Below are 16,405 nucleotides of genomic sequence, written 5' to 3'. Positions count from 1 at the left end.
AGAGGGTCTGAGTTCGATCTAAAATGAGACCTCAGGTGGTGGGGTTAAGGTGATTTCCAGATAGGCTATGGACTAAGAGTGACGTTGAGCCTTAGCAGAGAAGATGCGGAAGTTAAGAAGGGTGGTGGTGTGTCTCCTTGAGGCAGGCAGGGACAGGCTGCAGAGGAGTAGGTTATTTACATATTGTAAGAGAGTACTAGTTTCAAGATTGCATGCTGCTAAATTCTGAGCTAGTGCCTGCCCAAACAGATGTGGGCTGTTTCTGAACCCCTGGGGTAGGACAGTCCACGTAAGTTGATGGGCTGCATTAGTGTCTGGGTCAGTCCAAAAAAAAGCAAACAGAAAGTAAAAGTCAGGGTGTAGAGGAATGGTAAAGAAGGCATTCTTGAGGTCTTGGACCGTGAAGTGAGTGGTGTTTGAGGGACTATGTGACAGGAACCTGTAGAGATTAGGGACTACTGGATGGAGGGGAACTACCACCTCATTGATTAGGTGTAAATCTTGTATGAGGCGATAAGCCACTGAAGGTTTTCAAGCAGGAAGGATGGGGGTATTGCAGGGAGGGAGAGTCTGTAGGGATGAGTAAGCCTTGATTTAAGAGGTGGGTAATTATTGGTTTAAGGTCTTAGAAACAGACACAAAGAGACAAAACAGATTACTTACACAGCTTAATAGACAACTCTGCCTTTTTAAGTTTTTTGAGATGGTAGGGAGTTGTCAGCATAGAAGGGAAGAAGAGAGGAAGTGGACAGATGGACAGCGTGAACAGCTGGATGGAAAGAAGGAGGGTCAGAATCTGCAGGAGGAGGGGGAGGAGGTTGAAGTGCTGGTGGTGGTGCCACGTGGTCAGAGGAGTTAAAAAGATTAGAGCCTGTAAGGAGAAGGGAGGGGATGAGGGGAAGAAAGGCACCCTGCTGCAGCCTGTAAGTAGGGAGGAGGGGTAGAAGAAGAGAGAGGCAGAGCTTGTGAGAAGGGGGGTTGGGGAGAGGGAGAGACAGGCACTGCCGCTGGAGCCACAGCTTCTAAGGAGGGGGGAGGGAACAAAGAAGAGAGAGGTGAATGAGAAACAGGATTCGCGAAGAGAGAGGGCTTTATGGAGGGAAGAGACTCGAGCAGCAGAGATCTGCAGAGGGACCAGAGAGGGGTGCCCCTGGGGGTCAGGCAGGAGGAGGAGAGAGTTGGGAGTTCACAGAGAAGGAAAGATTAGGAGCAGAGGTTTTACGTGAGATTTCTTTGGCCAAAAATGGCCTGCATGTAGAACAGGTGGCACAGAGATTAAGAACAGGAGCAAAGGTAAAAGGAAGCCTGCACGTAAGGAATTTCTGAGGCTTTCCCAGTCCGGTGGTAGAAATTATTGAGATTTTTGAGTGTACTGTAATTGAAAGTAGTGTTTATATTGAGGTCACACTGTCCACGAGGTCAAGTTTGACGAGATTTTTTTAAGAGGCATCCAGAAGGAGTAGTCTCTGAGGCCTGAGATTGGGAGGAGCCCATGTGGGTGGAGAATAGAGAAAGAGAAGAGCATCCTCTGACTCTTTCAACTATTCTGAGTAGAGTAGAGTGTGTGGGATGTGAGGAAACCAATTGTCACCAGAGACCTCAGTTCCAGAGTAGTAGTAGAAAGCAACCTGGCTAGGTGCCTAGACTTTCAAGAAAGTCCGTAGAAGCAGGCTGCTCGGAGTAGAAGCCTTCCAAACTGTGAACCTCAGGTAGTAGAGTGAGGGTGAGGGATGAATAGGGGCCTACTGGAGATGGGAAAGAGCAGAAATTCCTTACCTTCTGGTCCAGCAGGGGTTCGAGACAGAGTCGGGTAGCCGGCCAATCAACCTACATTCACACAGCCAAACAGAATCAGAGAGTAAGCCCAGGGTGAGCTGCTGCTGCCCACTGCTTCCCTAATAGTAAGTTTGGCTGGTGAAAGAGATTTTCCAGGCGTCCAGTACTCTCTCCCGGGTTTTGGCACCAAATGTTAGAATCCATTGGAGTCCGAAAAGACCAGTGTAACAGGCATTATTGAAAGGAAGAAGGGAACCCTGCCGGGCTGACTTGCGCACCAGGCACAGCCTAGGACTGGGTTTTAAGGGTTTTGGGGGAGGGAGAATGAGAAGGATCATGGGGTTTTCAATCATCCAAGACTTCTCGGCTTGTGACCTCAGACATTCCTTTGTGGTTGGTCATCTGCCGCAAGCCCTGAAACAGACTTACTGGCAGGGTTAAATAAATGAAACCTAAGAACCATCAATTTAGATAAAAACAGAAATTGCCGTTTATGTTGGTTTAGGTCTTTCTAGAAATAGAGGTCAAGATGGGATTAAACATGCACAGATTTGATTATGGAACATGCCAGTGTGAGAGAAAATGGGGGTGATGAAGTCTGGGACAACTGCAATGCAAATGTGAGTCCCAGTGAGGGAGTGAGCATGAGCGATGGCTAGAGGATCCCAGACCAGCAATCCAGGAAGGTTTGACAAGGCTGCTGCAGGGAGAGAGAGATGACGTCAGCTTCGGAGGAGTCCTGTGGGTCCCAGGAACCAGCCTGTCATGGTATTCCTGTCGTGTTCAGGTATGGGAACAGCAAAACGTGGTGCTGGGTTTTAGAGCACAGCAGTCAGGGCAGTGACTGGGCGGTCTGCAGGGTGCATTCCCATACACTCACGCTGCTTCTGGCTGACATTCTCCAGCACTTGAGCAGATGTTACCAGGTCACATGCAGGTCAGCACTTCTTTCAATGATTCAGAGATAGTTGTCCTCCAGAGCAGCACTGCTAAGGCCCCCGTGAATTAGCTAGTGCCACCTACCCTATTTCAGACTAAAACCTTCACTTTCATCTCTGCCGTGTTGCTCTGGATCAGGTTAGGAGACCTCTGCTGACCTCTGACTCTGCAGTTAAAGGAAACTCTTCATGGTTTTGTATGCAAATGCCCTATAGTTTCTGTGTAGAGACAGATTAGAAGATGTCTTGATAAGAATTCTGGCTAGAGGCTGTAATTTTTTATAACAGAACTTTAGCACTGCCAACTACATGCCCAGTTTCTAGGATCTTCCTCAATAATCAGAATAGGACACTCTGATACTAGGTCCCAAGTTAAAAAGTAGCCTCTTGCACCATTTTACAGCCAAGTCCCATCAAGAGCCCAGTCAGAAAGATTACATTTGAGGAACATATATAGTTCAAGGCAGTGTTTTCCAATCACCAGTCTGCGGACCATTAGTGGTCCGCCAGAAATTTCGTGCTGGTCCACAAAAGAATTAACCACCCTGATGTTCTGGCAGACCAGCACCAGTCTGTGGACCGATGGTTAAAAACCACTGGTTTAAGGTATAATCTAAGTGCTACAAAAGTTGTAACACTTGAAAGCCACATTTGTCAACCACATTACAGATTTTACCTTTAATGTTATACCTTTGACTTTTACTAGGAGTTTACCTTTTCATTTCTTGTGAAAACACCAATGAGGACAGGACATTGCCCATAACAATGCACCTTTTCATCTTTGCAGAATCCACTCCTCTCCCCCACTGCAGAATGCAGGGGCTTTTAGGACCCCCTCAGAGAAGCTGCTCTGCTTCCTCACTTTATATTGTTCACCTAAAAATTAAAGACCAAAGTGAAAGGCAACAGGCATTTATTTGAAATAAAAAAGAATAGCTATTCTGGAAGCACTGATTCAAGCAGAAATGCAAATAGTGTTCCATTGGGAGACAAGGTAAGGAGTGTTTAAGAGAAAGGGAAGAGGAGCAACTACATCAATAGAACCAGGCATTTTTATAAGGACAGCAAAGCTAGCATAGTGAAACTAATTCCAAACAATGTTTCTCATTTCAGTCCAGTAGTCATTAATCTGTTAGCCACATCTGCTTTCTTGTAATCTTTGCAAACAGTTTTGTGATAGTGTTGCTTCAGGCCCAGTTCAAAGGTTATTTTACCCTGTTGTAACATTTCAAAGGTTTGAGGCATAAGGCAATTTTTCTGAGGTGGCAACTCCAACTTGGTTTAAAAGTGGCTCCATATATATATGCAGGGGCTTCTTGGACACACATATATATGTATTTACAATATAATAAAAATTTGTTAAACCTTCACATTTCCTTCTCTGTTGAGAAATCAGGAGGCCAGAGCCTCTGTCTCTGCTAAATCTGCATGGTCCAAATGTTTGCTTTGCTCCCCCCAGCCCTATTTTCCCTCTTTTATTTTAATTTTATTAATTTTGTATCTTTCATAAGCTACCCTAAATCATTTCAAAAAGAGCAGGTAAATTTGAAATTAAAGTTATATTGTTGTAAAATACCCATACCTCAATTCTGCAGGTTTACATAGAGACACCAAGTCCAGATGAATTTTGAAGGGTTTTATTAATAAGGAGGAAATTTATTTAAATATGCCAGCTGCATATGGCTGACACAGGGCAGTTTCAAACCCAAATCATGTGCGCCAAATACATCTCGGTCTGGTTATATACCCTTGATCACACACGGGCAGGGGAGAACATGACATCATGGCACAAGCTTACATTTGTTTAGGGGATATACAGAAACATTAAGACTTTCAAGGTAACACAATCAAAGATGTTTACAAATTTTTTAGGGTTCATCTTCTCTCCTTTGCCTAGAGGTATGTTATTCTCAAGATTCCAGGAGGGGGGATGAACTTCAATCAATGTAGGGTGGTATGTAAGTTCTGTCTCCCATTGAAAGAGAAGAAGTTTCTCAGTTAACCATTATTTTAGATTTAAAATTAAGTGACTCATTGTTCTTGCAAGCCAGAAATGTCTACATTCTTCTCCACCCTCTCCCAAAGGAAGGACAGGACAGGGAAAGCCTGACCTTTCCTCCTAAAATATCACTATTAATTTTTCAGCTTTTTGGTTCCTTACTATATTCCTCACTGGTTTTATCTCCTAAGTCAGTGGTCCCCAACCTTTTTTGGGCCACGGACTGGTTTAATGTCAGAAAATATTTTCACAGACCGGCCTTTAGGGTGGGATGGATAAATGTATCACATGACCAAGACAAGTATCAAGAGTGAGTCTTAGACAGATGTAACAGAGGGAATCTGGTCATTTTAAAAAAATAAAACATAGTTCAGACTTAAATATAAATAAAATGGAAATAATGTAAGTTATTTATTCTTTCTCTGCGGACCAATACCAAATGGCCCACAGACCAGTACAGGTTCGTGGCCCAGGGGTTGGGGACCACTGTCCTAAGTCAAATCCTTGACTTAATTTACTGAAGAGCATGAGACTGTTGTTTAAGAATATTAACTTATAACATGTAACAAATATTTAACAGAGAGCATTAATAGGAATACGGTCATTAAAGAAACAAATGTTACTGATCAATTTCTTATAAACTGCACAAACCTTTTTGCAACTTACATAAAACTAATTTTATAACAATTTTACTTTTAGTCAGAACTCTTAATTTTAAAACTTTTAAACTTTAGTGACAATTAAGCTGGCTTTCGTTTTACCCTGGTTTTCCTTTTCCCCAAAGTCTGATCAAAAAGGGAGTCTGTTGGTCAAATAAGTTTGTAAATACGATATATATGTTTGCTCGCTTATACTTTGCATTGGGTGTGGGGGACAGGCTGTAAGCAGGCAGGGTGGTTATAGCCTAAGGCTTAGTTTTAAAACTAAGCTTTTCCTCATACCTTTTACTGGTTGCATGATGTGGGGTGGTGCACTCTCATGAGGAATCCCATCAAGCCTCAGATAAGTGACTTTGTATTAGAGACTTTCCTATTTGTATATTGGATTAAAGGTTTTGATTTCTACACTATAAAGTGGGGCAGACCAGGAGCTTGCTCTCTCTCGATTCCTGAGGAGAGCAGAGAAAGGCCACATGGAGGAGAGGCCAAGATGACGGAGTGCTGAAGGAGAAGCCAGTTTGTGCAGAGAGAAGGAGAAGGGAAACAGGTGAATAAGGCTGGTGAGGTAGATACTTTTGACTCTAGGAAACTTGGATAAGTCAGTAACTTTTTGAGCACTGAATGAGTGGATTTTGGAGCCCAATGTGTGTTTTTACTTGCCCACTGGGTGCAAGCTAGGATTAAAGGTGATAGCTCACCAGTTTTTGGCTCCATTGTTTCATTACCATCTGTCAAATCTAATGCAAACCTGCATGGGCCAGTTGGCTGTGATGGTGGCCGTGGCTACTGGCTTTACAGAGTCCTTAGTGAGTTTCTTTATGCATTCGCCATACATAGACCAACCAGCTTTCAGTTTGTGGTTGGAGCAGGGCATGCCATCCTTCTCAGGGTTAACTTACAAGGGTTGGTGGAGTCGGTCTCCACTGTCGACGAGGGTGTCTTTGCTGGGACTGCAGGCTTCAACCAGCTATAGTGGACCCAAGCGGGCATACCTTCTACCTTGGCAACAGTGGGAGTGGTCAAGATCACGGTGTGTGGACTTGTCCACGTGAGAGTCAGTCCTTGGGTGATGTACTGGATCTCCTGACAATGTTGGAAGCACCTCTTGGACAGTCTTTTGAACAGTTTTCTGTGTAACCTGTAAATCCTGCAAGTACTTAAAGAAGGGGTGGTTACATTTCCTCTATGATTTAATTCATGCAATTTACTTGTCCTGAACCTTTTGGGGTCTGTGGACACAATGTAACTTCAAATTAGCTTCTAATTAATATGTGATTCCTTTCTCACTAGTTGTGAGACTTTAGATATAAATGCAGGCCCAACACTAGAATGGACAAGCTAAATCTGATAAAAATTTTATAAAGCAACTTCCTAACAACTGTCACTGAGGCCCTACTTTTAGAAGGAAAAGCTTATATTTACTTGTCAATTATTTTATTAAAGTCTGTTTCTAAGTGTTTACTTAAGAAAGCCCTTTTCTCCCTGTTTCTTTATGTAATTTTCTTATTTTTCTTAGTATTCACTTGGACACAAACTAAATACTCAGATATTATGCCTTCTGTAATAGATTCTAAGTCCAGCTTTTCTAATTATTCCTTTCCTGTTGGCAAAATCTTTTTCTAATTGGTTTTAAATAAACCTTTTAGCAATAAGGGTCCTAAAAACCCCACTAGTTTTGGGTGGCATCTTTCTATTCATTTGAATTCCTAATTCCTATGTTCTGATATTAGACACACTGGAAAAATATAAAATAATATTTAAACAGCTAATATTAACAAATACTATAACAAGTGTCCTAATACAATAAAGTGATCAAAGTCTACTACATTATCAAACAAAGTTCTAACCAATATAACAGGATTCAAAATAAAATTCTTAGAGTTTTAAATGTCCTTAATGTGTTAACATAATTTCACTAAGTCTATGTTGAAACTATCACTGCTTTATATTATTTGCAAATGTAACCCAATTCCCACTTTGGTCTGAGAAATGTCCCAAAGAGCAGGAGTCACATATATTCAGGAAAAATCCATAAGGCACTGGAGTTGTGGTCACATTCCACCCTCTACAGCTAGAGTCCAAGTCCTAATGACTATTGCTTCTAGCTGGAATTAGGAGCATGTCTCAGCCTAAAATAGGCATGGGGGCATTGAGACAAGAGAAATAAAAGAGACACTATACATTAAACAAAGCAACAGAAATAAGAAATACCCACAATAGAGATCTTTGAGAGATAAATAAAACTCGAATATTAGGCAAGGTATAGTAAGTGGCCCTTGTGTTTACAAGAAATGAGATCATTTTACCTGCTACTTGGAAGAAATACCCTAGGCTCGTTCACAGTGACGTTGAAATGAAATGGGGCTAACAGTCCTGGGCACTTTTAACCTTCTCTGGCAAGTTCCAGCAGGCTGGGCAAGGTCAGGTCACAGGTAGCTGGAACAGAGCTGGAAGAGACTGAACCCTCCCCCCGTGGATTGAAGGGGCAGCTTACCTTCTTTTGTCCCTTTTTCCCACAACAAAGACATATCCCCTGGTGGGGGCCGAGAAGCCTGGCAGGCTTTAGCTCAATGACCTTTCCACTCTTGAAGCAGGACCCTGATGGAATCCTATGATGCCCCTTTGGGACACTGGAGCCTTTAAGGGTGTATGCCAAGAGCTAGTGTTTTTCTTGATCTCTTTTGGGCTCTGTTTGCCTTTTCTGTCTCTTTCTTGGTCATTACAGAACAGACCTTAAAAACCATGCTCAGAAGATCTCGCTGAGGGGCTTGAGGGCCCTTTTCTGTCTATATAAACTCTTGGAAAAAGACAAAAACAGTGTTATTAGCTGGATCAAATAAAAGAGATTAGAGGTTTGCAAGAGAAACAGGTTTGGCATCTCCTTTAGGATTCCAGAGTCTCTCCACTGCTGAATAACTCAATACATTAGCATATAAAAGAAATTTTTAACAATATTGTTTCAAAATGATAATAAACTAAATGTTACATAAAAGATTATTAACAATTATTACATATTTCTTAATGTCTAAACCAAAATTTCAATATAAAACAGCAAATAAAAAGGAGAATTAACAAAAGGCCTTTGAAATAATATATATATTTCTAACATGCAAAATATATTTTTACACAATAAGGGATTTTTGGTACAAACTACTCAGCTGGCAAAGAGATACTAATCCTCACAGTAATTTATACTATTAAGTCAATATGAGGGGTGGGGCGCTAAGGGGGAAGCAGACTCCAGGAACTGGGAGAAGAGCCTGCTACTTTTACCTTTTTTTTCCCGACGTTTGTCCTGTATAATCCAATCCACTACTTGTAACTAACTGCCTTAATTTGAGCAGCTAATTAAAATACAAATTTTACAAAATTACTTTCCCAATAGTGGGTTGTTTTACCCTATATGAGGTTTCCAATTTCCCCAAAATTCTCTGAAAATTCTTACAATTTTTACTATTATGGCTAATGCAACAGGTCTTCCCCATGAACTCCATGCCTCCCTCATCAGATAATAATTATGCCACACGAAGGAAATGGGAAACTTGGAGAGGACCTAATACCCACCTTGGCCCCATGGGAGAGTGTTGGAATCTTTCTCTTTTACACCAGTGGAGGGCCTGTCTCTGATAATTTTTATTTCTTTTTTTTTTTATAAATTTAATAAATTTTTGTTTCAAATTTTATTCCCAGGCTTCTTCAGCTTAATTAGCTGCAAAGAATGATTTAAGTATAAGCAAAAACTGAAAAGAGCTGCAGTGTCCAAGGCGCATAGGCTTAAAAATATTGAGATCTAGATTTTATCAGATCCATAAACAAAATTTGAAAAAGCAGTCATAATATAAAATAGAAGCTCCCAGTAACTTCTTCAAGTTTATCTTCTTCAGACATCGACTCAATTCAATTTGCTTCATTCTTGGAAGCCTCATCAAAATTCTCCACAAGATCTGGAACTTCATCACCATCATCCTCTCCAGTAGCCAGTGGTGCTTTTCCATCCACAGATTGTTTGGGCAAAGCTTCAGCCAGTCTCCTTTAACTGTCTGCACCAAGCTGGTTTAAGATGCTGGGTAGCATCTCTGTCAGCTGCTATGTCTCAGCATGGCCTGTTATGGTGAAAATGTTTGCTGCCAGAGATGCCTGAACTTTAGCGTTGTTAAAGTGGATCACTGTTCCTTGGTTTGTGAACATATTTACCTCTTCAATACCAGAGATATTGTTTACTCCCAACTTCTTTAAGGAGAACTGAAGTTTTTTATAATCTGCTGTAGCTGTTCTGTGAACCACCTTCTTCTTTCTACGAGCAGTTCCTTTCCCACCAATGCGCACTTGTGCCTGCAGTTTGGTGAGTTTCTCTTGGTTCATGATAGTTGCTTTCATCTTGTTGGAGAGGAAACGGGGCCATTTGGGGGACTAGGGTTGGTGCTCAGAAGGTCTTGGGCAGACCAGTTGAGAATAAACTCACACGCTCAGGGACGCAAGATGGCAGCTAGAGGGAGGCCGGCAATTTCTATTTCTTATAATCCTACTATTCATGATTCCATTACTCATTTTGGAGTTGCAATTTATTTCAAGGAACTAATAACTAGCAAGATCCACACTCGTGGTTTGTTAATTTCTAAAACTTTTTTTTCTAGGATTTTTCAAAGCAAAGTTCTAATTTTTAATGCTATTCCTACCCTGTATTTTCCAAATGGGCAAAACCTTTTCTGGTCAGTAAGTGGATATCCAATTATTTGAAACTAGTTTCTATTCTATATTTCCTCTAGTCACCTCACCCTTGCTCTAGCGCCCTTCCCCTCCACCATTCCACACACAGCACATCCTGGACCTGCCTTCCACTCTTCTCATGCCCAAGTTGCTTACTTGCCAGCCCTTCCCCTAGAGGCTGGAGAAACACTTTCCCAGGCGTATTCCCTATTGCAATACACACAATGATTTTTAAAATTTATTTATTAAATTTAATGCAGTCACATTGATAAATCAGGGTACATATGTTGAGAGAAAACATCTCTAGATTATTTTGACATTTGATTGTGCTGTATACCCCTCCCCCAAAGTTAAATTGTCTTCTGTCACCTTCTATCTGGTTTTCTTTGTGCCCCTCCCCTCCCCCAACCCCTCTCTCCTTCTTCACCATATCCTCCCTCCCCCCACCCCCCACCCCTGTTGCCATCTCTTTCTTGTTCAAGTCTCTGAGTCTCATTTTTATGTCCCTTCTATGTATAGATTCATATAGTTCTTAGTTTTTTTTCTGATTTACTTATTTCACTCCGTATAATGTTATCAAGGTCCATCCATGTTATTGTAAAGGATCCGATGTCATCATTTCTTATGGCTGAGTAGTATTCCATAGTATATATGTACCAAAGCTTTTTAATCCACTCGTCCTCTGACGGACACTTGGGTTGTTTCCAGATCTTCGCTATTGTGAACAATGCTGCCACAAACATGGGAGTGCATTTCTCCTTTTCAAGCCGTTCTATTGTGTCCTTGGGGTATATTTCTAAAAGTGGGATAGCTGGGTCAAAAGGCAGTTCGATTTTCAGTTTTTGAGGAATCTCCATACTGTTTCCACAGAGGCTGCACCAGTCTGCATTCCCACCAGCAGTGCAGGAGGGTTCCCTTTTCTCCACATCCTCGCCAGCACTTATTCTGTGTTGTTTTGTTGATGAGCGCCATTCTGACTGGTGTGAGGTGATATCTCATTGTGGTTTTAATTTGCATTTCTCTAATGATTAGTGATGTTGAGCATTTTTTCATATGCCTGTTGGCCATCTGTATGTCCTCTTTGGAGAACTGTCTATTCATCTCTTTTGCCCATTTTTGGATTGGATTGTTTGTCTTCCTGGTATTGAGATTTACGAGTTCTTTATAAATTTTGGTTATTAACCCCTTATCAGACGTATTGTCAAATATGTTCTCCCATTGTGTAGTTTGTCTTTTTATTCTGTTCTTGTTGTCTTTAGCTGTGCAAAAGCTTTTTAGTTTGATATAGTCCCATTTGCTTATCCTGTCTTTTATTTCACTTCCCCATGGAGATAAATCAGCAAATATATTGCTCCGAGAGATTCAGAGAGCTTACTGCCTATGTTTTCTTCTAAGATGCTTATGGTTTCACGGCCTACATTTAAGTCTTTTATCCATTTTGAGTTTATTTTTGTGAGTAGTGTAAGCTGGTGATCTAGTTTCATTTTTTTGCAGGTAGCTGTCCAATTTTCCCAACACCATTTGTTAAAGAGGCTGTCTTTACTCCATTGTATTTCCTTGCCTCCTTTGTCAAATATCAGTTGTCCATAGAACTGTGGGTTTATTTCTGGGTTCTCTGTTCTGTTCCATTGATCTATATGCCTGTTCTTATGCCAGTACCAGGCTGTTTTGAGTACAATGGACTTGTAGTATAACTTGATATTAGAAAGTGTGATACCTCCCACTTTATTCTTCTATTTTAAGATTGCTGAGGATATTCATGTTCTCTTTTGGTTCCATATAAATTTTTGGAATATGTGTTCTATATCTTTGAAGTATGTCATTGGTATTTTAATTGGTATTGCATTGAATTTATAGATTGCTTTGGGTAATATAGACATTTTAATGATGTTTATTCTTCCTAACCATGAGCACGGTATATGCTTCCACTTGTTTGTATCTTCCTTGATTTCTTTTATCAATGCTTTGTAATTTTCCAAGTACAAGTCTTTAGTCTCCTTGGTTAAGTTTACTCCTAGGTACTTTATTTTTTTGGTTGTAATTGTGAAGGGGATTGTTTCCTTAATTTCTCTTTCTGACTGTTCATTGTTGGTGTATAAAAATGCCTCTGATTTCTGAGTATTGATTTTATATCCTGCCACTTTGCTGAATTCATTTATCAGGTCCAGTAGCTTTTTGACTGAGACTTTAGGGTTTTCTATATACAATATCATATCATCTGCAAATAATGATAGCTTTACTTCTTCTTTTCCCACTTGAATTCCTTTTATTTCTTCTTCTTGTCTGACAGCTGTGGCTAGGACTTCCAGAACCATGTTAAATAAGAGTGGTGAAAGGGGGCACTCCTGCCTTGTTCCTGATCTAAAGGGTATTGCTTTTAATTTTTGCCCATTGAGTATGATGTTGGCTGTGGGTTTCTCATAGATGGCTTTTATCATGTTGAGGTATGTTCCCTGTATTCCCACTTTGCTGAGAGTTTTGATTATGAATGGGTGCTGGATTTTATCAAATGCTGTTTCTGCATCTATTGAAATTATCATATGGTTTTTCTCCTTCTTTTTGTTTATGTGATGAATCATATTGATTGATTTACAAATATTGTACCATCCTTGCCTCCCCAGAATAAATCCCACTTGATCAAGGTGTATGATTTTTTCCATATGTTGTTGGATCTGGTTTGCTAATATTTTGTTGAAGATTTTAGCATCTATATTCATCAGAGATATTGGCCTATAATTTTTTTTCTTTGTGTTGTCTTTGCCTGGTTTTGGAATCAGAATTATGCTCGCCTCATAAAAGGAGCTTGGAAGTTTTCCTTCCTCTTGAATTTTTTGAAATAGTTTGAGAAGGATAGGAGTTAGTTCTTCTTTGAATATTTGGTAGAATTCTGTTATGAAGCCATCGGGTCCTGGACTTTTCTTTGTTGGGAGTTTTTTGATAACTGTTTCGATCTCCTTTGTTGTAATCGGTCTGTTTAGGTTTTCTGATTCTTCCAGATTGATTTTTGGAAGATTGTATGTTTCAAGGAATTTGTCCATTTCATCTAGGTTGTCTAGTTTTTGGGCATACAGTTCTTCATAGTATTTTCTTACAATATTTTGTATTTCTGTTGTGTCAGTTGTTACTTCTTCTCTCTCGTTTCTAATTTTATTTGAGTCCTCTCTCTCTTTTTCTTGGTGAGTCTATTTAAAGGTTCATCAATCTTGTTTACCTTTTCAAAGAACCAGATCCTAGTTTCATTGATCTTCTGTATTGTTTCTTTAGCCTCTATGTCATTTATTTCTGCTTTGATCTTTATTATTTCCTTCCTTCTACTACATTTGGGCTTTACTTGCTGTTCTTTTTCTAATTCTCTTAGATGCATGGTTAAGTTGTTTATTTGAGCTCTTCCTAGCTTCTGAAAGTGTGCCTGTAGTGCTATGAACTTCCCTCTCAGCACTGCTTTCACTGTGTCCCATAAATTTTGAGTTGTTGTATGCTCGTTGTCATTCGTTTCTAGGAATTTTTTTATTTCTTCTTTGATCTCATTCTTTTTTTTTTTTTTTATAATTTCATTTTTTTTAATGGGGTGACATCAATAAATCAGGATACATATATTCAAAGATAACAAGTCCAGGTTATCTTGTCGTTCAATTATGTTGCATACCCACCACCCAAAGTCAGATTGTCCTCCGTCACCCTCTATCTTGTTCTCTCTGTGCCCCTCCCCCTCCCCCTTTCCCTCCCCCATTCCCCCCTCCCCCCCGTAACCACCACACTCTTATCACTATCTCTTAGTTTCACTATTATGTCCCACCTACGTATGAAATAATACAGTTCCTGTTTTTTTCTGATTTACTTATTTCGCTTCGTATCATGTTATCAAGATCCCACCATTTTGCTGTAAATGTTCCGATGTCATCATTTCTTATGGCTGAGTAGTATTCCATAGTGTATATGTGCCACATCTCCTTTATCCAGTCATCTATTGATGGGCTTTTTGGTTGTTTCCATGTCCTGGCCACTGTGAACAATGCTGCAATAAACATGGGGCTGCATGTGTCTTTACGTATCAATGTTTCTGAGTTTTGGGGATATATACCCAGTAGAGGAATTGCTGGGTCATAAGGTAGTTCTATTTTCAGTTTTTTGAGGAACCACCATACTTTCTTTCATAATGGTTGTACTACTTTACATTCCCACCAACAGTGGATGAGGGTTCCTTTTTCTCCACAGCCTCTCCAACATTTGCTATTACCTGACTTGCTAATAACAGCTAATCGAACAGGTGTGAGGTGGTATCTCATTGCCGTTTTGATTTGCATTTCTCTAATAGCTAAAGAAGATGAGCATCTTTTCATATATCTGTTGGCCATTTGTATTTCTTCCTGGGAGAAGTGTCTATTCATATCCTCTTCCCATTTTTTTATTGGATTGTTTGTTTGTTTGTTGTTGAGTTTTATGAGTTCTTTGTATATTTTGGATATTAAGCCCTTATCTGAGCTGTTGTTTGAAAATATCATTTCCCATTTAGTTGGCTTTCTGTTTATTTTGTTATCAGTTTCTCTTGCTGAGCAAAAACTTCTTAGTCTGATGTAGTCCCATTCATTAATTTTTGCCTTCACTTCTCTTGCCTGTGGAGTCAAATTCATAAAATGCTCTTTAAAACCCAGGTCCATGATTTTAGTACCTATGTCTTCTTCTATGTACTTAATTGTTTCAGGTCTTATGTTTCGATCTTTGATCCATTTTGAGTTAACTTTTGTACAGGGGGAGAGACTGTAGTCCAGTTTCATTCTTTTGCATGTGGCTTTCCAGTTTTCCCAGCACCATTTATTGAAGAGGCTTTCTTTTCTCCATTGTGTGTTGTTGGCCCCTTTATCAAAAATTATTTGACTATATATATGTGGTTTTATTTCTGGACTTTCTATTCTGTTCCATTGGTCTGAGTGTCTATTTTTTTGCCAATACCATGCTGTTTTGATTGTCGGGGCCCTATAATAGAGTTTGAAGTCAGGTATTGTTATGCCCCCAGCTTCATTCTTTTTCTTTAGGATTGCTTTGGCTATTCGGGGTTTTTTATAGTTCCATATAAATCTGATGATTTTTTGCTCTATTTCCTTAAAAAATGTCATTGGAAGTTTGATGGGAATTGCATTAAATTTGTATATTACTTTGAGTAATATAGCCATCTTGATTATATTTATTCTTCCTAGCCAAGAACAAGGTATATTCTTCCATCTCATTATATCTTTTTCAATTTCCCTTAACAATGGTTTATAGTTTTCATTATATAAATCCTTTACATTCTTTGTTATGTTTACTCCTAAGTATTTTATTTTTTTTGTTGCAATCGTGAAGGGGATTATTCTTTTGAGTTCCTTCTCAGTTGTTTCATTGTTGGCATATAGAAAGGCTATTGACTTCTGTATGTTAATTTTGTATCCTGCGACCTTACTGTATTGGCTTATTGTTTCTAGTAGTCTTTTTGTGGATTCTTTGGGGTTTTCGATGTATAGGATCATATCATCTGCAAAAAGTGATACCTTTACTTCTTCTTTTCCGATATGGATGCCTTTTATTTCTTTGTCTTGTCTGATTGCTCTGGCTAGAACCTCTAGTACCACATTAAATAAGAGTGGAGAGAGTGGACAACCCTGTCTTGTTTCTGATTTAAGGGGGAAAGCCTTCAGTTTAGTGCCATTTAATATGATGTTAGCTGATTGTTTATCATATATGGCCTTTATCATGTTGAAATATTTTCCTTCTATACCCATTTTGTTGAGAGTCTTAAACATAAAATTGTGTTGTATTTTATCGAAAGCCTTTTCTGCATCTATTGATAAGATCATGTGGTTTTTGTTCTTTGTTTTGTTGATATGGTGTATTACATTAACCGTTTTACATATGTTGAACCATCCTTGAGATTCTGGGATGAATCCCACTTGATCATGATGTATTATTTTTTTAATATCTTGTTGTATTCGATTTGCTAGTATTTTGTTTAGTATTTTAGCATCTGTATTCATTAGAGATATTGGTCTGTAGTTTTCTTTTTTTGTGCCATCCTTGCCTGGTTTTGGTATGAGGGTTATGTTGGCCTCATAAAATGTGTTTGGAAGTATTGCTTCTTCTTCAATTTTTTGGAAGACTTTGAGTAGAATAGGAACCAAGTCTTCTTTGAATGTTTGATAAAATTTGCTGGTATAGCCGTCAGGGCCTGGACTTTTATTTTTGGGGAGGTTTTTAATGGTTTTTTCTATTTCTTCTCTACTGATAGGCCTGTTTAGGCTTTCTGCTTCTTCTTGACTCAGTCTAGGAAGGTTGTATTTTTCTAGGAATTTATC

General features: G+C 39.5%; 1 protein-coding gene and 1 pseudogene across 2 annotated transcripts in view; one reads left to right on the top strand and one right to left on the bottom strand.

The window, feature by feature from the left end:
* Positions 1 to 16,405, top strand: part of SV2C (synaptic vesicle glycoprotein 2C) — a 255,816-nt gene that overhangs the window by 199,429 nt on the left and 39,982 nt on the right. The gene's annotated exons all lie outside the window — the stretch shown is intronic.
* LOC136308416 (transcription factor BTF3 pseudogene) lies at positions 9,046 to 9,858 on the bottom strand (annotated as a pseudogene).

Source organism: Saccopteryx bilineata, chromosome 6 (genome assembly GCF_036850765.1).
Source record: "Saccopteryx bilineata isolate mSacBil1 chromosome 6, mSacBil1_pri_phased_curated, whole genome shotgun sequence".
Classification (NCBI taxonomy): domain Eukaryota; kingdom Metazoa; phylum Chordata; class Mammalia; order Chiroptera; family Emballonuridae; genus Saccopteryx; species Saccopteryx bilineata.
This window is presented reverse-complemented; position numbering and strand designations above follow the sequence as displayed.